The 17,203-nt window shown below is 40.5% G+C and overlaps 48 non-coding genes across 48 annotated transcripts; all 48 read right to left on the bottom strand.

Moving 5' to 3' along the window:
• Positions 1–353: 353 nt before the first annotated feature.
• On the bottom strand, positions 354–472 carry LOC137723819 (5S ribosomal RNA). Its single transcript, XR_011066976.2, has one exon. It is a non-coding gene; the product is annotated as a 5S ribosomal RNA (ribosomal RNA).
• Positions 473–1,299: 827 nt separating this feature from the next.
• Positions 1,300–1,418, bottom strand: LOC137723818 (5S ribosomal RNA). Its single transcript, XR_011066975.2, has one exon. It is a non-coding gene; the product is annotated as a 5S ribosomal RNA (ribosomal RNA).
• A 523-nt stretch (positions 1,419–1,941) lies between these two features.
• On the bottom strand, positions 1,942–2,060 carry LOC137724045 (5S ribosomal RNA). Its single transcript, XR_011067166.1, has one exon. It is a non-coding gene; the product is annotated as a 5S ribosomal RNA (ribosomal RNA).
• A 215-nt stretch (positions 2,061–2,275) lies between these two features.
• Positions 2,276–2,394, bottom strand: LOC137723897 (5S ribosomal RNA). Its single transcript, XR_011067050.2, has one exon. It is a non-coding gene; the product is annotated as a 5S ribosomal RNA (ribosomal RNA).
• Positions 2,395–2,608: 214 nt separating this feature from the next.
• LOC137723855 (5S ribosomal RNA) lies at positions 2,609–2,727 on the bottom strand. The gene has a single exon (XR_011067010.2). It is a non-coding gene; the product is annotated as a 5S ribosomal RNA (ribosomal RNA).
• Positions 2,728–2,942: 215 nt separating this feature from the next.
• Positions 2,943–3,061, bottom strand: LOC137723885 (5S ribosomal RNA). Its single transcript, XR_011067038.2, has one exon. It is a non-coding gene; the product is annotated as a 5S ribosomal RNA (ribosomal RNA).
• A 206-nt stretch (positions 3,062–3,267) lies between these two features.
• On the bottom strand, positions 3,268–3,386 carry LOC137724044 (5S ribosomal RNA). The gene has a single exon (XR_011067165.2). It is a non-coding gene; the product is annotated as a 5S ribosomal RNA (ribosomal RNA).
• Positions 3,387–3,599: 213 nt separating this feature from the next.
• Positions 3,600–3,718, bottom strand: LOC137724042 (5S ribosomal RNA). The gene has a single exon (XR_011067164.1). It is a non-coding gene; the product is annotated as a 5S ribosomal RNA (ribosomal RNA).
• A 216-nt stretch (positions 3,719–3,934) lies between these two features.
• On the bottom strand, positions 3,935–4,053 carry LOC137724041 (5S ribosomal RNA). Its single transcript, XR_011067163.1, has one exon. It is a non-coding gene; the product is annotated as a 5S ribosomal RNA (ribosomal RNA).
• A 216-nt stretch (positions 4,054–4,269) lies between these two features.
• Positions 4,270–4,388, bottom strand: LOC137724040 (5S ribosomal RNA). The gene has a single exon (XR_011067162.2). It is a non-coding gene; the product is annotated as a 5S ribosomal RNA (ribosomal RNA).
• Positions 4,389–4,605: 217 nt separating this feature from the next.
• LOC137724038 (5S ribosomal RNA) lies at positions 4,606–4,724 on the bottom strand. Its single transcript, XR_011067160.2, has one exon. It is a non-coding gene; the product is annotated as a 5S ribosomal RNA (ribosomal RNA).
• A 216-nt stretch (positions 4,725–4,940) lies between these two features.
• On the bottom strand, positions 4,941–5,059 carry LOC137723873 (5S ribosomal RNA). Its single transcript, XR_011067027.2, has one exon. It is a non-coding gene; the product is annotated as a 5S ribosomal RNA (ribosomal RNA).
• Positions 5,060–5,275: 216 nt separating this feature from the next.
• LOC137724037 (5S ribosomal RNA) lies at positions 5,276–5,394 on the bottom strand. Its single transcript, XR_011067159.2, has one exon. It is a non-coding gene; the product is annotated as a 5S ribosomal RNA (ribosomal RNA).
• A 216-nt stretch (positions 5,395–5,610) lies between these two features.
• Positions 5,611–5,729, bottom strand: LOC137723864 (5S ribosomal RNA). The gene has a single exon (XR_011067019.2). It is a non-coding gene; the product is annotated as a 5S ribosomal RNA (ribosomal RNA).
• Positions 5,730–5,945: 216 nt separating this feature from the next.
• Positions 5,946–6,064, bottom strand: LOC137724036 (5S ribosomal RNA). The gene has a single exon (XR_011067158.2). It is a non-coding gene; the product is annotated as a 5S ribosomal RNA (ribosomal RNA).
• Positions 6,065–6,279: 215 nt separating this feature from the next.
• LOC137724033 (5S ribosomal RNA) lies at positions 6,280–6,398 on the bottom strand. The gene has a single exon (XR_011067155.2). It is a non-coding gene; the product is annotated as a 5S ribosomal RNA (ribosomal RNA).
• Positions 6,399–6,605: 207 nt separating this feature from the next.
• On the bottom strand, positions 6,606–6,724 carry LOC137723854 (5S ribosomal RNA). Its single transcript, XR_011067009.2, has one exon. It is a non-coding gene; the product is annotated as a 5S ribosomal RNA (ribosomal RNA).
• A 208-nt stretch (positions 6,725–6,932) lies between these two features.
• Positions 6,933–7,051, bottom strand: LOC137723884 (5S ribosomal RNA). Its single transcript, XR_011067037.2, has one exon. It is a non-coding gene; the product is annotated as a 5S ribosomal RNA (ribosomal RNA).
• Positions 7,052–7,267: 216 nt separating this feature from the next.
• LOC137723863 (5S ribosomal RNA) lies at positions 7,268–7,386 on the bottom strand. Its single transcript, XR_011067018.2, has one exon. It is a non-coding gene; the product is annotated as a 5S ribosomal RNA (ribosomal RNA).
• Positions 7,387–7,602: 216 nt separating this feature from the next.
• On the bottom strand, positions 7,603–7,721 carry LOC137724021 (5S ribosomal RNA). The gene has a single exon (XR_011067144.1). It is a non-coding gene; the product is annotated as a 5S ribosomal RNA (ribosomal RNA).
• A 217-nt stretch (positions 7,722–7,938) lies between these two features.
• Positions 7,939–8,057, bottom strand: LOC137723853 (5S ribosomal RNA). The gene has a single exon (XR_011067008.2). It is a non-coding gene; the product is annotated as a 5S ribosomal RNA (ribosomal RNA).
• A 217-nt stretch (positions 8,058–8,274) lies between these two features.
• LOC137723883 (5S ribosomal RNA) lies at positions 8,275–8,393 on the bottom strand. The gene has a single exon (XR_011067036.2). It is a non-coding gene; the product is annotated as a 5S ribosomal RNA (ribosomal RNA).
• A 216-nt stretch (positions 8,394–8,609) lies between these two features.
• LOC137723862 (5S ribosomal RNA) lies at positions 8,610–8,728 on the bottom strand. The gene has a single exon (XR_011067017.2). It is a non-coding gene; the product is annotated as a 5S ribosomal RNA (ribosomal RNA).
• Positions 8,729–8,944: 216 nt separating this feature from the next.
• On the bottom strand, positions 8,945–9,063 carry LOC137724009 (5S ribosomal RNA). Its single transcript, XR_011067134.2, has one exon. It is a non-coding gene; the product is annotated as a 5S ribosomal RNA (ribosomal RNA).
• A 216-nt stretch (positions 9,064–9,279) lies between these two features.
• On the bottom strand, positions 9,280–9,398 carry LOC137723912 (5S ribosomal RNA). The gene has a single exon (XR_011067064.2). It is a non-coding gene; the product is annotated as a 5S ribosomal RNA (ribosomal RNA).
• Positions 9,399–9,614: 216 nt separating this feature from the next.
• LOC137724006 (5S ribosomal RNA) lies at positions 9,615–9,733 on the bottom strand. Its single transcript, XR_011067131.2, has one exon. It is a non-coding gene; the product is annotated as a 5S ribosomal RNA (ribosomal RNA).
• Positions 9,734–9,949: 216 nt separating this feature from the next.
• On the bottom strand, positions 9,950–10,068 carry LOC137724005 (5S ribosomal RNA). Its single transcript, XR_011067130.2, has one exon. It is a non-coding gene; the product is annotated as a 5S ribosomal RNA (ribosomal RNA).
• Positions 10,069–10,284: 216 nt separating this feature from the next.
• Positions 10,285–10,403, bottom strand: LOC137723852 (5S ribosomal RNA). The gene has a single exon (XR_011067007.2). It is a non-coding gene; the product is annotated as a 5S ribosomal RNA (ribosomal RNA).
• Positions 10,404–10,619: 216 nt separating this feature from the next.
• On the bottom strand, positions 10,620–10,738 carry LOC137723880 (5S ribosomal RNA). Its single transcript, XR_011067034.2, has one exon. It is a non-coding gene; the product is annotated as a 5S ribosomal RNA (ribosomal RNA).
• Positions 10,739–10,954: 216 nt separating this feature from the next.
• LOC137723861 (5S ribosomal RNA) lies at positions 10,955–11,073 on the bottom strand. The gene has a single exon (XR_011067016.2). It is a non-coding gene; the product is annotated as a 5S ribosomal RNA (ribosomal RNA).
• A 216-nt stretch (positions 11,074–11,289) lies between these two features.
• Positions 11,290–11,408, bottom strand: LOC137724004 (5S ribosomal RNA). The gene has a single exon (XR_011067129.1). It is a non-coding gene; the product is annotated as a 5S ribosomal RNA (ribosomal RNA).
• A 216-nt stretch (positions 11,409–11,624) lies between these two features.
• On the bottom strand, positions 11,625–11,743 carry LOC137723911 (5S ribosomal RNA). Its single transcript, XR_011067063.2, has one exon. It is a non-coding gene; the product is annotated as a 5S ribosomal RNA (ribosomal RNA).
• A 216-nt stretch (positions 11,744–11,959) lies between these two features.
• On the bottom strand, positions 11,960–12,078 carry LOC137724003 (5S ribosomal RNA). Its single transcript, XR_011067128.2, has one exon. It is a non-coding gene; the product is annotated as a 5S ribosomal RNA (ribosomal RNA).
• Positions 12,079–12,286: 208 nt separating this feature from the next.
• LOC137724001 (5S ribosomal RNA) lies at positions 12,287–12,405 on the bottom strand. The gene has a single exon (XR_011067126.1). It is a non-coding gene; the product is annotated as a 5S ribosomal RNA (ribosomal RNA).
• Positions 12,406–12,613: 208 nt separating this feature from the next.
• On the bottom strand, positions 12,614–12,732 carry LOC137724000 (5S ribosomal RNA). The gene has a single exon (XR_011067125.2). It is a non-coding gene; the product is annotated as a 5S ribosomal RNA (ribosomal RNA).
• Positions 12,733–12,948: 216 nt separating this feature from the next.
• Positions 12,949–13,067, bottom strand: LOC137723999 (5S ribosomal RNA). Its single transcript, XR_011067124.1, has one exon. It is a non-coding gene; the product is annotated as a 5S ribosomal RNA (ribosomal RNA).
• Positions 13,068–13,283: 216 nt separating this feature from the next.
• Positions 13,284–13,402, bottom strand: LOC137723998 (5S ribosomal RNA). Its single transcript, XR_011067123.1, has one exon. It is a non-coding gene; the product is annotated as a 5S ribosomal RNA (ribosomal RNA).
• Positions 13,403–13,616: 214 nt separating this feature from the next.
• On the bottom strand, positions 13,617–13,735 carry LOC137723997 (5S ribosomal RNA). The gene has a single exon (XR_011067122.1). It is a non-coding gene; the product is annotated as a 5S ribosomal RNA (ribosomal RNA).
• Positions 13,736–13,953: 218 nt separating this feature from the next.
• On the bottom strand, positions 13,954–14,072 carry LOC137723851 (5S ribosomal RNA). The gene has a single exon (XR_011067006.2). It is a non-coding gene; the product is annotated as a 5S ribosomal RNA (ribosomal RNA).
• A 216-nt stretch (positions 14,073–14,288) lies between these two features.
• On the bottom strand, positions 14,289–14,407 carry LOC137723879 (5S ribosomal RNA). Its single transcript, XR_011067033.2, has one exon. It is a non-coding gene; the product is annotated as a 5S ribosomal RNA (ribosomal RNA).
• A 216-nt stretch (positions 14,408–14,623) lies between these two features.
• LOC137723996 (5S ribosomal RNA) lies at positions 14,624–14,742 on the bottom strand. The gene has a single exon (XR_011067121.1). It is a non-coding gene; the product is annotated as a 5S ribosomal RNA (ribosomal RNA).
• Positions 14,743–14,958: 216 nt separating this feature from the next.
• LOC137723994 (5S ribosomal RNA) lies at positions 14,959–15,077 on the bottom strand. The gene has a single exon (XR_011067120.1). It is a non-coding gene; the product is annotated as a 5S ribosomal RNA (ribosomal RNA).
• Positions 15,078–15,292: 215 nt separating this feature from the next.
• LOC137723993 (5S ribosomal RNA) lies at positions 15,293–15,411 on the bottom strand. Its single transcript, XR_011067119.1, has one exon. It is a non-coding gene; the product is annotated as a 5S ribosomal RNA (ribosomal RNA).
• A 216-nt stretch (positions 15,412–15,627) lies between these two features.
• Positions 15,628–15,746, bottom strand: LOC137723992 (5S ribosomal RNA). Its single transcript, XR_011067118.1, has one exon. It is a non-coding gene; the product is annotated as a 5S ribosomal RNA (ribosomal RNA).
• A 214-nt stretch (positions 15,747–15,960) lies between these two features.
• On the bottom strand, positions 15,961–16,079 carry LOC137723845 (5S ribosomal RNA). The gene has a single exon (XR_011067001.2). It is a non-coding gene; the product is annotated as a 5S ribosomal RNA (ribosomal RNA).
• Positions 16,080–16,296: 217 nt separating this feature from the next.
• Positions 16,297–16,415, bottom strand: LOC137723991 (5S ribosomal RNA). The gene has a single exon (XR_011067117.2). It is a non-coding gene; the product is annotated as a 5S ribosomal RNA (ribosomal RNA).
• A 217-nt stretch (positions 16,416–16,632) lies between these two features.
• LOC137723989 (5S ribosomal RNA) lies at positions 16,633–16,751 on the bottom strand. Its single transcript, XR_011067115.2, has one exon. It is a non-coding gene; the product is annotated as a 5S ribosomal RNA (ribosomal RNA).
• Positions 16,752–16,967: 216 nt separating this feature from the next.
• Positions 16,968–17,086, bottom strand: LOC137723891 (5S ribosomal RNA). Its single transcript, XR_011067044.2, has one exon. It is a non-coding gene; the product is annotated as a 5S ribosomal RNA (ribosomal RNA).
• Between the last annotated feature and the right edge of the window lie 117 nt (positions 17,087–17,203).

Genomic DNA, 17,203 nt, shown 5'->3' with positions numbered 1-17,203 from the left:
AAAAAATACCGCAAAAAGGTGTGGGGATGCAGCAACACGAGGACTTCCCAGGAGGTCACCCATCCTAGCCCTACTCTCGCCCAAACTCGCTTAACTTCGGAGTTTTGATGGGAACCAGTGCATGTGAGTTGGTATGTTCGCATCCATTAGTCTAACCCTTCCAATTCTATATAACCATTTCTTTGCCCATGACTTCGTAACCTTTTTTCATGTGCAAAATATTAATCGAGGTGATCCTTCGAAATTCAAAAATTAAATTTCGTTTTTTTTCCTTCTTCTTTCTCTCATCTCCCAAGCACGACACATATAAGCCGCTAAATATACCAAAAAAAAAAATACCGCAAAAAGGTGGGGTGATGCATCACGAGGACTTCCCAGGAGGTCACCCATCCTAGTACTACTCTCGCCCAAACTCGCTTAACTTCGGAGTTCTGATGGGATCCGGTGCATGTGAGTTGGTATGATCGCATCCGTTAGTCTAACCCTTCTAATTCTATATAACCATTTCTTTGCCCATGACTTCGTAACCTTTTTTCATGTGCAAAATATTAATCGAGGTGATCCATCGAAATTCAAAAATTAAAATTCGTTTTTTTTTCCTTCTTCTTTCTCTCATCTCCCAAGCACGACACATATAAGCCGCTAAATATACCAAAAAAAAAAAAAAATACCGCAAAAAGGTGGGGGGATGCAACACGAGGACTTCCCAGGAGGTCACCCATCCTAGTACTACTCTCGCCCAAACTCGCTTAACTTCGGAGTTCTGATGGGATCCGGTGCATGTGAGTCCCTTCTAATTCTATATAACCATTTCTTTGCCCATGACTTCGTAACCTTTTTTCATGTGCAAAATATTAATCGAGGTGATCCTTCGAAATTCAAAAATTAAAATTCGTTTTTTTTTCCTTCTTCTTTCTCTCATCTCCCAAGCACGACACATATAAGCCGCTAAATATACCAAAAAAAAAAAAAAAATACCGCAAAAAGGTGGGGGGATGCAACACGAGGACTTCCCAAGAGGTCACCCATCCTAGTACTACTCTCGCCCAAACTCGCTTAACTTCGGAGTTCTGATGGGATCCGGTGCATGTGAGTCCCTTCTAATTCTATATAACCATTTCTTTGCCCATGACTTCGTAACCTTTTTTCATGTGCAAAATATTAATCGAGGTGATCCTTCGAAATTCAAAAATAAAAATTCGTTTTTTTTTCCTTCTTCTTTCTCTCATCTCCCAAGCACGACACATATAAGCCGCTAAATATACCAAAAAAAAAAAAAAAATACCGCAAAAAGGTGGGGGGATGCAACACGAGGACTTCCCAGGAGGTCACCCATCCTAGTACTACTCTCGCCCAAACTCGCTTCACTTCGGAGTTCTGATGGGATCCGGTGCATGTGAGTTGGTATGATCGCATCCGTTAGTCTAACCCTTCTAATTCTATATAACCATTTCTTTGCCCATGACTTCGTAACCTTTTTTCATGTGCAAAATATTAATCGAGGTGATCCTTCGAAATTCAAAAATTAAAATTCGTTTTTTTTTCCTTCTTCTTTCTCTCATCTCCCAAGCACGACACATATAAGCCGCTAAAAATACCAAAAAAAAAAAAAAAATACCGCAAAAAGGCGGGGGGATGCAACACGAGGACTTCCCAGGAGGTCACCCATCCTAGTACTACTCTCGCCCAAACTCGCTTAACTTCGGAGTTCTGATGGGATCCGGTGCATGTGAGTCCCTTCTAATTCTATATAACCATTTCTTTGCCCATGACTTCGTAACCTTTTTTCATGTGCAAAATATTAATCGAGGTGATCCTTCGAAATTCAAAAATTAAAATTCGTTTTTTTTTCCTTCTTCTTTCTCTCATCTCCCAAGCACGACACATATAAGCCGCTAAATATACCAAAAAAAAAAAAAAAAAATACCGCAAAAAAGTGGGGGGATGCAACACGAGGACTTCCCAGGAGGTCACCCATCCTAGTACTACTCTCGCCCAAACTCGCTTAACTTCGGAGTTCTGATGGGATCCGGTGCATGTGAGTTGGTATGATCGCATCCGTTAGTCTAACCCTTCTAATTCTATATAACCATTTCTTTGCCCATGAATTCGTAACCTTTTTTCATGTGCAAAATATTAATCGAGGTGATCCTTCGAAATTCAAAAATTAAAATTCGTTTTTTTTTCCTTCTTCTTTCTCTCATCTCCCAAGCACGACACATATAAGCCGCTAAATATACCAAAAAAAAAAAAAAAAATACCGCAAAAAGGTGGGGGGACGCAACACGAGGACTTCCCAGGAGGTCACCCATCCTAGTACTACTCTTGCCCAAACTCGCTTAACTTCGGAGTTCTGATGGGATCCGGTGCATGTGAGTTGGTATGATCGCATCCGTTAGTCTAACCCTTCTAATTCTATATAACCATTTCTTTGCCCATGACTTCGTAACCTTTTTTCATGTGCAAAATATTAATCGAGGTGATCCTTCGAAATTCAAAAATTAAAATTCGTTTTTTTTCCTTCTTCTTTCTCTCATCTCCCAAGCACGACACATATAAGCCGCTAAATATACCAAAAAAAAAAAAAAAAATACCGCAAAAAGGTGGGGGGATGCAACACGAGGACTTCCCAGGAGGTCACCCATCCTAGTACTACTCTCGCCCAAACTCGCTTCACTTCGGAGTTCTGATGGGATCCGGTGCATGTGAGTTGGTATGATCGCATCCGTTAGTCTAACCCTTCTAATTCTATATAACCATTTCTTTGCCCATGACTTCGTAACCTTTTTTCATGTGCAAAATATTAATCGAGGTGATCCTTCGAAATTCAAAAATTAAAATTCGTTTTTTTTTCCTTCTTCTTTCTCTCATCTCCCAAGCACGACACATATAAGCCGCTAAATATACCAAAAAACAAAAAAAAAATACCGCAAAAAGGTGGGGGGATGCAACACGAGGACTTCCCAGGAGGTCACCCATCCTAGTACTACTCTCGCCCAAACTCGCTTAACTTCGGAGTTCTGATGGGATCCGGTGCATGTGAGTTGGTATGATCGCATCCGTTAGTCTAACCCTTCTAATTCTATATAACCATTTCTTTGCCCATGACTTCTTAACCTTTTTTCATGTGCAAAATATTAATCGAGGTGATCCTTCGAAATTCAAAAATTAAAATTCGTTTTTTTTCCTTCTTCTTTCTCTCATCTCCCAAGCACGACACATATAAGCCGCTAAATATACCAAAAAAAAATACCGCAAAAAGGTGGGGGGATGCAACACGAGGACTTCCCAGGAGGTCACCCATCCTAGTACTACTCTCGCCCAAACTCGCTTGACTTCGGAGTTCTGATGGGATCCGGTGCATGTGAGTTGGTATGATCGCATCCGTTAGTCTAACCCTTCTAATTCTATATAACCATTTCTTTGCCCATGACTTCGTAACCTTTTTTCATGTGCAAAATATTAATCGAGGTGATCCTTCGAAATTCAAAAATTAAAATTCGTTTTTTTTTCCTTCTTCTTTCTCTCATCTCCCAAGCACGACACATATAAGCCGCTAAATATACAAAAAAAAAAAAAAAAAACCGCAAAAAGGTGGGGGGATGCAACACGAGGACTTCCCAGGAGGTCACCCATCCTAGTACTACTCTCGCCCAAACTCGCTTAACTTCGGAGTTCTGATGGGATCCGGTGCATGTGAGTTGGTATGATCGCATCCGTTAGTCTAACCCTTCTAATTCTATATAACCATTTCTTTGCCCATGACTTCGTAACCTTTTTTCATGTGCAAAATATTAATCGAGGTGATCCTTCGAAATTGAAAAATTAAAATTCGTTTTTTTTTCCTTCTTCTTTCTCTCATCTCCCAAGCACGACACATATAAGCCGCTAAATATACCAAAAAACAAAAAAAAAAATACCGCAAAAAGGTGGGGGGATGCAACACGAGGACTTCCCAGGAGGTCACCCATCCTAGTACTACTCTCGCCCAAACTCGCTTAACTTCGGAGTTCTGATGGGATCCGGTGCATGTGAGTTGGTATGATCGCATCCGTTAGTCTAACCCTTCTAATTCTATATAACCATTTCTTTGCCCATGACTTCGTAACCTTTTTTCATGTGCAAAATATTAATCGAGGTGATCCTTCGAAATTCAAAAATTAAAATTCGTTTTTTTTTCCTTCTTCTTCCTCTCATCTCCCAAGCACGACACATATAAGCCGCTAAATATACCAAAAAACAAAAAAAAAAATACCGCAAAAAGGTGGGGTGATGCAACACGAGGACTTCCCAGGAGGTCACCCATCCTAGTACTACTGTCGCCCAAACTCGCTTAACTTCGGAGTTCTGATGGGATCCGGTGCATGTGAGTTGGTATGATCGCATCCGTTAGTCTAACCCTTCTAATTCTATATAACCATTTCTTTGGCCATGACTTCGTAACCTTTTTTCATGTGCAAAATATTAATCGAGGTGATCCTTCGAAATTCAAAAATTAAAATTCGTTTTTTTTTCCTTCTTCTTCCTCTCATCTCCGAAGCACGACACATATAAGCCGCTAAATATACCAAAAAACAAAAAAAAAAAATACCGCAAAAAGGTGGGGGGATGCAACACGAGGACTTCCCAGGAGGTCACCCATCCTAGTACTACTCTTGCCCAAACTCGCTTAACTTCGGAGTTCTGATGGGATCCGGTGCATGTGAGTTGGTATGATCGCATCCGTTAGTCTAACCCTTCTAATTCTATATAACCATTTCTTTGGCCATGACTTCGTAACCTATTTTCATGTGCAAAATATTAATCGAGGTGATCCTTCGAAATTCAAAAATTAAAATTCGTTTTTTTTTCCTTCTTCTTCCTCTCATCTCCCAAGCACGACACATATAAGCCGCTAAATATACCAAAAAACAAAAAAAAAAATACCGCAAAAAGGTGGGGGGATGCAACACGAGGACTTCCCAGGAGGTCACCCATCCTAGTACTACTCTCGCCCAAACTCGCTTAACTTCGGAGTTCTAATGGGATCCGGTGCATGTGAGTTGGTATGATCGCATCCGTTAGTCTAACCCTTCTAATTCTATATAACCATTTCTTTGCCCATGACTTCGTAACCTTTTTTCATGTGCAAAATATTAATCGAGGTGATCCTTCGAAATTCAAAAATTAAAATTCGTTTTTTTTACCTTCTTCTTCCTCTCATCTCCCAAGCACGACACATATAAGCCGCTAAATATACCAAAAAAAAAAAAAAAAAATACCGCAAAAAGGTGGGGGGATGCAACACGAGGACTTCCCAGGAGGTCACCCATCCTAGTACTACTCTCGCCCAAACACGCTTAACTTCGGAGTTCTGATGGGATCCGGTGCATGTGAGTTGGTATGATCGCATCCGTTAGTCTAACTCTTCTAATTCTATATAACCATTTCTTTGCCCATGACTTCGTAACCTTTTTTCATGTGCAAAATATTAATCGAGGTGATCCTTCGAAATTCAAAAATTAAAATTCGTTTTTTTTACCTTCTTCTTCCTCTCATCTCCCAAGCACGACACATATAAGCCGCTAAATATACCAAAAAAAAAAAAAAAAAATACCGCAAAAAGGTGGGGGGATGCAACACGAGGACTTCCCAGGAGGTCACCCATCCTAGTACTACTCTCGCCCAAACTCGCTTAACTTCGAAGTTCTGATGGGATCCGGTGCATGTGAGTTGGTATGATCGCATCCGTTAGTCTAACCCTTCTAATTCTATATAACCATTTCTTTGCCCATGACTTCGTAACCTTTTTTCATGTGCAAAATATTAATCGAGGTGATCCTTCGAAATTCAAAAATTAAAATTCGTTTTTTTTACCTTCTTCTTCCTCTCATCTCCCAAGCACGACACATATAAGCCGCTAAATATACCAAAAAAAAAAAAAAAAAATACCGCAAAAAGGTGGGGGGATGCAACACGAGGACTTCCCAGGAGGTCACCCATCCTAGTACTACTCTCGCCCAAACTCGCTTAACTTCGAAGTTCTGATGGGATCCGGTGCATGTGAGTTGGTATGATCGCATCCGTTAGTCGAACCCTTCTAATTCTATATAACCATTTCTTTGCCCATGACTTCGTAACCATTTTTCATGTGCAAAATATTAATCGAGGTGATCCTTCGAAATTCAAAAATTAAAATTCGTTTTTTTTACCTTCTTCTTCCTCTCATCTCCCAAGCACGACACATATAAGCCGCTAAATATACCAAAAAAAAAAAAAAAAATACCGCAAAAAGGTGGGGGGATGCAACACGAGGACTTCCCAGGAGGTCACCCATCCTAGTACTACTCTCGCCCAAACTCGCTTAACTTCGGAGTTCTTATGGGATCCGGTGCATGTGAGTTGGTATGATCGCATCCGTTAGTCTAACCCTTCTAATTCTATATAACCATTTCTTTGCCCATGACTTCGTAACCTTTTTTCATGTGCAAAATATTAATCGAGGTGATCCTTCGAAATTCAAAAATTAAAATTCGTTTTTTTTACCTTCTTCTTCCTCTCATCTCCCAAGCACGACACATATAAGCCGCTAAATATACCAAAAAAAAAATACCGCAAAAAGGTGGGGGATGCAACACGAGGACTTCCCAGGAGGTCACCCATCCTAGTACTACTCTCGCCCAAACTCGCTTAACTTCGGAGTTCTGATGGGATCCGGTGCATGTGAGTTGGTATGATCGCATCCGTTAGTCTAACCCTTCTAATTCTATATAACCATTTCTTTGCCCATGACTTCGTGACCTTTTTTCATGTGCAAAATATTAATCGAGGTGATCCTTCGAAATTCAAAAATTAAAATTCGTTTTTTTTACCTTCTTCTTCCTCTCATCTCCCAAGCACGACACATATAAGCCGCTAAATATACCAAAAAAAAAATACCGCAAAAAGGTGGGGGGATGCAACACGAGGACTTCCCAGGAGGTCACCCGTCCTAGTACTACTCTCGCCCAAACTCGCTTAACTTCGGAGTTCTGATGGGATCCGGTGCATGTGAGTTGGTATGATCGCATCCGTTAGTCCAACCCTTCTAATTCTATATAACCATTTCTTTGCCCATGACTTCGTAACCTTTTTTCATGTGCAAAATATTAATCGAGGTGATCCTTCGAAATTCAAAAATTAAAATTCGTTTTTTTTACCTTCTTCTTCCTCTCATCTCCCAAGCACGACACATATAAGCCGCTAAATATACCAAAAAAAAAAAAACAAAATACCGCAAAAAGGTGGGGGGATGCAACACGAGGACTTCCCAGGAGGTCACCCATCCTAGTACTACTCTCGCCCAAACTCGCTTAACTTCGGAGTTCTGATGGGATCCGGTGCATGTGAGTTGGTATGATCGCATCCGTTAGTCTAACCCTTCTAATTCTATATAACCATTTCTTTGCCCATGACTTCGTAACCTTTTTTCATGTGCAAAATATTAATCGAGGTGATCCTTCGAAATTCAAAAATTAAAATTCGTTTTTTTTACCTTCTTCTTCCTCTCATCTCCCAAGCACGACACATATAAGCCGCTAAATATACCAAAAAAAAAAAAACAAAATACCGCAAAAAGGTGGGGGGATGCAACACGAGGACTTCCCAGGAGGTCACCCATCCTAGTACTACTCTCGCCCAAACTCGCTTAACTTCGGAGTTCTGATGGGATCCGGTGCATGTGAGTTGGTATGATCGCATCCGTTAGTCTAACCCTTCTAATTCTATATAACCATTTCTTTGCCCATGACTTCGTAACCTTTTTTCATGTGCAAAATATTAATCGAGGTGATCCTTCGAAATTCAAAAATTAAAATTCGTTTTTTTTACCTTCTTCTTCCTCTCATCTCCCAAGCACGACACATATAAGCCGCTAAATATACCAAAAAAAAAAAAAAAAAAATACCGCAAAAAGGTGGGGGGATGCAACACGAGGACTTCCCAGGAGGTCACCCATCCTAGTACTACTCTCGCCCAAACTCGCTTAACTTCGGAGTTCTGATGGGATCCGGTGCATGTGAGTTGGTATGATCGCATCCGTTAGTCTAACCCTTCTAATTCTATATAACCATTTCTTTGCCCATGACTTCGTAACCTTTTTTCATGTGCAAAATATTAATCGAGGTGATCCTTCGAAATTCAAAAATTAAAATTCGTTTTTTTTACCTTCTTCTTCCTCTCATCTCCCAAGCACGACACATATAAGCCGCTAAATATACCAAAAAAAAAAAAAAAAAAATACCGCAAAAAGGTGGGGGGATGCAACACGAGGACTTCCCAGGAGGTCACCCATCCTAGTACTACTCTCGCCCAAACTCGCTTAACTTCGGAGTTCTGATGGGATCCGGTGCATGTGAGTTGGTATGATCGCATCCGTTAGTCTAACCCTTCTAATTCTATATAACCATTTCTTTGCCCATGACTTCGTAACCTTTTTTCATGTGCAAAATATTAATCGAGGTGATCCTTCGAAATTCAAAAATTAAAATTCGTTTTTTTTTCCTTCTTCTTTCTCTCATCTCCCAAGCACGACACATATAAGCCGCTAAATATACCAAAAAACAAAAAAAAAAATACCGCAAAAAGGTGGGGGGATGCAACACGAGGACTTCCCAGGAGGTCACCCATCCTAGTACTACTCTCGCCCAAACTCGCTTAACTTCGGAGTTCTGATGGGATCCGGTGCATGTGAGTTGGTATGATCGCATCCGTTAGTCTAACCCTTCTAATTCTATATAACCATTTCTTTGCCCATGACTTCGTAACCTTTTTTCATGTGCAAAATATTAATCGAGGTGATCCTTCGAAATTCAAAAATTAAAATTCGTTTTTTTTTCCTTCTTCTTCCTCTCATCTCCCAAGCACGACACATATAAGCCGCTAAATATACCAAAAAACAAAAAAAAAAATACCGCAAAAAGGTGGGGGGACGCAACACGAGGACTTCCCAGGAGGTCACCCATCCTAGTACTACTCTCGCCCAAACTCGCTTAACTTCGGAGTTCTGATGGGATCCGGTGCATGTGAGTAGGTATGATCGCATCCGTTAGTCTAACCCTTCTAATTCTATATAACCATTTCTTTGCCCATGACTTCGTAACCTTTTTTCATGTGCAAAATATTAATCGAGGTGATCCTTCGAAATTCAAAAATTAAAATTCGTTTTTTTTTCCTTCTTCTTCCTTTCATCTCCCAAGCACGACACATATAAGCCGCTAAATATACCAAAAAACAAAAAAAAAAATACCGCAAAAAGGTGGGGAGATGCAACACGAGGACTTCCCAGGAGGTCACCCATCCTAGTACTACTCTCGCCCAAACTCGCTTAACTTCGGAGTTCTGATGGGATCCGGTGCATGTGAGTTGGTATGATCGCATCCGTTAGTCTAACCCTTCTAATTCTATATAACCATTTCTTTGGCCATGACTTCGTAACCTTTTTTCATGTGCAAAATATTAATCGAGGTGATCCTTCGAAATTCAAAAATTAAAATTCGTTTTTTTTTCCTTCTTCTTCCTCTCATCTCCCAAGCACGACACATATAAGCCGCTAAATATACCAAAAAACAAAAAAAAAAATACCGCAAAAAGGTGGGGGGATGCAACACGAGGACTTCCCAGGAGGTCACCCATCCTAGTACTACTCTTGCCCAAACTCGCTTAACTTCGGAGTTCTGATGGGATCCGGTGCATGTGAGTTGGTATGATCGCATCCGTTAGTCTAACCCTTCTAATTCTATATAACCATTTCTTTGCCCATGACTTCGTAACCTTTTTTCATGTGCAAAATATTAATCGAGGTGATCCTTCGAAATTCAAAAATTAAAATTCGTTTTTTTTTCCTTCTTCTTCCTCTCATCTCCCAAGCACGACACATATAAGCCGCTAAATATACCAAAAAAAAAAAAAAAAAATACCGCAAAAAGGTGGGGGGATGCAACACGAGGACTTCCCAGGAGGTCACCCATCCTAGTACTACTCTTGCCCAAACTCGCTTAACTTCGGAGTTCTGATGGGATCCGGTGCATGTGAGTTGGTATGATCGCATCCGTTAGTCTAACCCTTCTAATTCTATATAACCATTTCTTTGCCCATGACTTCGTAACCTTTTTTCATGTGCAAAATATTAATCGAGGTGATCCTTCGAAATTCAAAAATTAAAATTCGTTTTTTTTTCCTTCTTCTTCCTCTCATCTCCCAAGCACGACACATATAAGCCGCTAAATATACCAAAAAACAAAAAAAAAAATACCGCAAAAAGGTGGGGGGATGCAACACGAGGACTTCCCAGGAGGTCACCCATCCTAGTACTACTCTCGCCCAAACTCGCTTAACTTCGGAGTTCTTATGGGATCCGGTGCATGTGAGTTGGTATGATCGCATCCGTTAGTCTAACCCTTCTAATTCTATATAACCATTTCTTTGCCCATGACTTCGTAACCTTTTTTCATGTGCAAAATATTAATCGAGGTGATCCTTCGAAATTCAAAAATTAAAATTCGTTTTTTTTTCCTTCTTCTTCCTTTCATCTCCCAAGCACGACACATATAAGCCGCTAAATATACCAAAAAACAAAAAAAAAAATACCGCAAAAAGGTGGGGAGATGCAACACGAGGACTTCCCAGGAGGTCACCCATCCTAGTACTACTCTCGCCCAAACTCGCTTAACTTCGGAGTTCTGATGGGATCCGGTGCATGTGAGTTGGTATGATCGCATCCGTTAGTCTAACCCTTCTAATTCTATATAACCATTTCTTTGGCCATGACTTCGTAACCTTTTTTCATGTGCAAAATATTAATCGAGGTGATCCTTCGAAATTCAAAAATTAAAATTCGTTTTTTTTTCCTTCTTCTTCCTCTCATCTCCCAAGCACGACACATATAAGCCGCTAAATATACCAAAAAACAAAAAAAAAAATACCGCAAAAAGGTGGGGGGATGCAACACGAGGACTTCCCAGGAGGTCACCCATCCTAGTACTACTCTTGCCCAAACTCGCTTAACTTCGGAGTTCTGATGGGATCCGGTGCATGTGAGTTGGTATGATCGCATCCGTTAGTCTAACCCTTCTAATTCTATATAACCATTTCTTTGCCCATGACTTCGTAACCTTTTTTCATGTGCAAAATATTAATCGAGGTGATCCTTCGAAATTCAAAAATTAAAATTCGTTTTTTTTTCCTTCTTCTTCCTCTCATCTCCCAAGCACGACACATATAAGCCGCTAAATATACCAAAAAACAAAAAAAAAAATACCGCAAAAAGGTGGGGGGATGCAACACGAGGACTTCCCAGGAGGTCACCCATCCTAGTACTACTCTCGCCCAAACTCGCTTAACTTCGGAGTTCTGATGGGATCCGGTGCATGTGAGTTGGTATGATCGCATCCGTTAGTCTAACCCTTCTAATTCTATATAACCATTTCTTTGGCCATGACTTCGTAACCTTTTTTCATGTGCAAAATATTAATCGAGGTGATCCTTCGAAATTCAAAAATTAAAATTCGTTTTTTTTTCCTTCTTCTTCCTCTCATCTCCCAAGCACGACACATATAAGCCGCTAAATATACCAAAAAAAAAAAAAAAAAATACCGCAAAAAGGTGGGGGGATGCAACACGAGGACTTCCCAGGAGGTCACCCATCCTAGTACTACTCTTGCCCAAACTCGCTTAACTTCGGAGTTCTGATGGGATCCGGTGCATGTGAGTTGGTATGATCGCATCCGTTAGTCTAACCCTTCTAATTCTATATAACCATTTCTTTGCCCATGACTTCGTAACCTTTTTTCATGTGCAAAATATTAATCGAGGTGATCCTTCGAAATTCAAAAATTAAAATTCGTTTTTTTTTCCTTCTTCTTCCTCTCATCTCCCAAGCACGACACATATAAGCCGCTAAATATACCAAAAAACAAAAAAAAAAATACCGCAAAAAGGTGGGGGTATGCAACACGAGGACTTCCCAGGAGGTCACCCATCCTAGTACTACTCTCGCCCAAACTCGCTTAACTTCGGAGTTCTTATGGGATCCGGTGCATGTGAGTTGGTATGATCGCATCCGTTAGTCTAACCCTTCTAATTCTATATAACCATTTCTTTGCCCATGACTTCGTAACCTTTTTTCATGTGCAAAATATTAATCGAGGTGATCCTTCGAAATTCAAAAATTAAAATTCGTTTTTTTTACCTTCTTCTTCCTCTCATCTCCCAAGCACGACACATATAAGCCGCTAAATATACCAAAAAAAAAATACCGCAAAAAGGTGGGGGGATGCAACACGAGGACTTCCCAGGAGGTCACCCATCCTAGTACTACTCTCGCCCAAACTCGCTTAACTTCGGAGTTCTGATGGGATCCGGTGCATGTGAGTTGGTATGATCGCATCCGTTAGTCTAACCCTTCTAATTCTATATAACCATTTCTTTGCCCATGACTTCGTGACCTTTTTTCATGTGCAAAATATTAATCGAGGTGATCCTTCGAAATTCAAAAATTAAAATTCGTTTTTTTTACCTTCTTCTTCCTCTCATCTCCCAAGCACGACACATATAAGCCGCTAAATATACCAAAAAAAAAATACCGCAAAAAGGTGGGGGGATGCAACACGAGGACTTCCCAGGAGGTCACCCGTCCTAGTACTACTCTCGCCCAAACTCGCTTAACTTCGGAGTTCTGATGGGATCCGGTGCATGTGAGTTGGTATGATCGCATCCGTTAGTCCAACCCTTCTAATTCTATATAACCATTTCTTTGCCCATGACTTCGTAACCTTTTTTCATGTGCAAAATATTAATCGAGGTGATCCTTCGAAATTCAAAAATTAAAATTCGTTTTTTTTACCTTCTTCTTCCTCTCATCTCCCAAGCACGACACATATAAGCCGCTAAATATACCAAAAAAAAAAAAACAAAATACCGCAAAAAGGTGGGGGGATGCAACACGAGGACTTCCCAGGAGGTCACCCATCCTAGTACTACTCTCGCCCAAACTCGCTTAACTTCGGAGTTCTGATGGGATCCGGTGCATGTGAGTTGGTATGATCGCATCCGTTAGTCTAACCCTTCTAATTCTATATAACCATTTCTTTGCCCATGACTTCGTAACCTTTTTTCATGTGCAAAATATTAATCGAGGTGATCCTTCGAAATTCAAAAATTAAAATTCGTTTTTTTTACCTTCTTCTTCCTCTCATCTCCCAAGCACGACACATATAAGCCGCTAAATATACCAAAAAAAAAAAAACAAAATACCGCAAAAAGGTGGGGGGATGCAACACGAGGACTTCCCAGGAGGTCACCCATCCTAGTACTACTCTCGCCCAAACTCGCTTAACTTCGGAGTTCTGATGGGATCCGGTGCATGTGAGTTGGTATGATCGCATCCGTTAGTCTAACCCTTCTAATTCTATATAACCATTTCTTTGCCCATGACTTCGTAACCTTTTTTCATGTGCAAAATATTAATCGAGGTGATCCTTCGAAATTCAAAAATTAAAATTCGTTTTTTTTACCTTCTTCTTCCTCTCATCTCCCAAGCACGACACATATAAGCCGCTAAATATACCAAAAAAAAAAAAAAAATACCGCAAAAAGGTGGGGGGATGCAACACGAGGACTTCCCAGGAGGTCACCCATCCTAGTACTACTCTCGCCCAAACTCGCTTAACTTCGGAGTTCTGATGGGATCCGGTGCATGTGAGTTGGTATGATCGCATCCGTTAGTCTAACCCTTCTAATTCTATATAACCATTTCTTTGCCCATGACTTCGTAACCTTTTTTCATGTGCAAAATATTAATCGAGGTGATCCTTCGAAATTCAAAAATTAAAATTCGTTTTTTTTACCTTCTTCTTCCTCTCATCTCCCAAGCACGACACATATAAGCCGCTAAATATACCAAAAAAAAAAAAAAAAAAAAATACCGCAAAAAGGTGGGGGGGGCAACACGAGGACTTCCCAGGAGGTCACCCATCCTAGTACTACTCTCGCCCAAACTCGCTTAACTTCGGAGTTCTGATGGGATCCGGTGCATGTGAGTTGGTATGATCGCATCCGTTAGTCTAACCCTTCTAATTCTATATAACCATTTCTTTGCCCATGACTTCGTAACCTTTTTTCATGTGCAAAATATTAATCGAGGTGATCCTTCGAAATTCAAAAATTAAAATTCGTTTTTTTTACCTTCTTCTTCCTCTCATCTCCCAAGCACGACACATATAAGCCGCTAAATATACCAAAAAAAAAAAAAAAAAAATACCGCAAAAAGGTGGGGGGGGCAACACGAGGACTTCCCAGGAGGTCACCCATCCTAGTACTACTCTCGCCCAAACTCGCTTAACTTCGGAGTTCTGATGGGATCCGATGCATGTGAGTTGGTATGATCGCATCCGTTAGTCTAACCCTTCTAATTCTATATAACCATTTCTTTGCCCATGACTTCGTAACCTTTTTTCATGTGCAAAATATTAATCGAGGTGATCCTTCGAAATTCAAAAATTAAAATTCGTTTTTTTTTCCTTCTTCTTTCTCTCATCTCCCAAGCACGACACATATAAGCCGCTAAATATACCAAAAAACAAAAAAAAAAATACCGCAAAAAGGTGGGGGGATGCAACACGAGGACTTCCCAGGAGGTCACCCATCCTAGTACTACTCTCGCCCAAACTCGCTTAACTTCGGAGTTCTGATGGGATCCGGTGCATGTGAGTTGGTATGATCGCATCCGTTAGTCTAACCCTTCTAATTCTATATAACCATTTCTTTGCCCACGACTTCGTAACCTTTTTTCATGTGGAAAATATTAATCGAGGTGATCCTTCGAAATTCAAAAATTAAAATTCGTTTTTTTTTCCTTCTTCTTCCTCTCATCTCCCAAGCACGACACATATAAGCCGCTAAATATACCAAAAAACAAAAAAAAAAATACCGCAAAAAGGTGGGGGGATGCAACACGAGGACTTCCCAGGAGGTCACCCATCCTAGTACTACTCTCGCCCAAACTCGCTTAACTTCGGAGTTCTGATGGGATCCGGTGCATGTGAGTTGGTATGATCGCATCCGTTAGTCTAACCCTTCTAATTCTATATAACCATTTCTTTGCCCATGACTTCGTAACCTTTTTTCATGTGCAAAATATTAATCGAGGTGATCCTTCGAAATTCAAAAATTAAAATTCGTTTTTTTTTCCTTCTTCTTCCTCTCATCTCCCAAGCACGACACATATAAGCCGCTAAATATACCAAAAAACAAAAAAAAAATACCGCAAAAAGGTGGGGGGATGCAACACGAGGACTTCCCAGGAGGTCACCCATCCTAGTACTACTCTCGCCCAAACTCGCTTAACTTCGGAGTTCTGATGGGATCCGGTGCATGTGAGTTGGTATGATCGCATCCGTTAGTCTAACCCTTCTAATTCTATATAACCATTTCTTTGCCCATGACTTCGTAACCTTTTTTCATGTGCAAAATATTAATCGAGGTGATCCTTCGAAATTCAAAAATTAAAATTCGTTTTTTTTACCTTCTTCTTCCTCTCATCTCCCAAGCACGACACATATAAGCCGCTAAATATACCAAAAAAAAAAAAACAAAATACCGCAAAAAGGTGGGGGGATGCAACACGAGGACTTCCCAGGAGGTCACCCATCCTAGTACTACTCTCGCCCAAACTCGCTTAACTTCGGAGTTCTGATGGGATCCGGTGCATGTGAGTTGGTATGATCGCATCCGTTAGTCTAACCCTTCTAATTCTATATAACCATTTCTTTGCCCATGACTTCGTAACCTTTTTTCATGTGCAAAATATTAATCGAGGTGATCCTTCGAAATTCAAAAATTAAAATTCGTTTTTTTTACCTTCTTCTTCCTCTCATCTCCCAAGCACGACACATATAAGCCGCTAAATATACCAAAAAAAAAAAAAAAATACCGCAAAAAGGTGGGGGGATGCAACACGAGGACTTCCCAGGAGGTCACCCATCCTAGTACTACTCTCGCCCAAACTCGCTTAACTTCGGAGTTCTGATGGGATCCGGTGCATGTGAGTTGGTATGATCGCATCCGTTAGTCTAACCCTTCTAATTCTATATAACCATTTCTTTGCCCATGACTTCGTAACCTTTTTTCATGTGCAAAATATTAATCGAGGTGATCCTTCGAAATTCAAAAATTAAAATTCGTTTTTTTTACCTTCTTCTTCCTCTCATCTCCCAAGCACGACACATATAAGCCGCTAAATATACCAAAAAAAAAAAAAAAAAAAATACCGCAAAAAGGTGGGGGGGGCAACACGAGGACTTCCCAGGAGGTCACCCATCCTAGTACTACTCTCGCCCAAACTCGCTTAACTTCGGAGTTCTGATGGGATCCGGTGCATGTGAGTTGGTATGATCGCATCCGTTAGTCTAACCCTTCTAATTCTATATAACCATTTCTTTGCCCATGACTTCGTAACCTTTTTTCATGTGCAAAATATTAATCGAGGTGATCCTTCGAAATTCAAAAATTAAAATTCGTTTTTTTTACCTTCTTCTTCCTCTCATCTCCCAAGCACGACACATATAAGCCGCTAAATATACCAAAAAAAAAAAAAAAAAAATACCGCAAAAAGGTGGGGGGGGGCAACACGAGGACTTCCCAGGAGGTCACCCATCCTAGTACTACTCTCGCCCAAACTCGCTTAACTTCGGAGTTCTGATGGGATCCGATGCATGTGAGTTGGTATGATCGCATCCGTTAGTCTAACCCTTCTAATTCTATATAACCATTTCTTTGCCCATGACTTCGTAACCTTTTTTCATGTGCAAAATATTAATCGAGGTGATCCTTCGAAATTCAAAAATTAAAATTCGTTTTTTTTTCCTTCTTCTTTCTCTCATCTCCCAAGCACGACACATATAAGCCGCTAAATATACCAAAAAACAAAAAAAAAAATACCGCAAAAAGGTGGGGGGATGCAACACGAGGACTTCCCAGGAGGTCACCCATCCTAGTACTACTCTCGCCCAAACTCGCTTAACTTCGGAGTTCTGATGGGATCCGGTGCATGTGAGTTGGTATGATCGCATCCGTTAGTCTAACCCTTCTAATTCTATATAACCATTTCTTTGCCCACGACTTCGTAACCTTTTTTCATGTGGAAAATATTAATCGAGGTGATCCTTCGAAATTCAAAAATTAAAATTCG

The sequence above is a fragment of the Pyrus communis genome, chromosome 4 (assembly GCF_041283825.1).
Source record: "Pyrus communis isolate YQ-2024b chromosome 4, ASM4128382v1, whole genome shotgun sequence".
NCBI lineage: Eukaryota > Viridiplantae > Streptophyta > Magnoliopsida > Rosales > Rosaceae > Pyrus > Pyrus communis.
The sequence above is the reverse complement of the archived record's forward strand: the minus strand, read 5'-3'. Positions and strand labels throughout refer to the sequence as shown.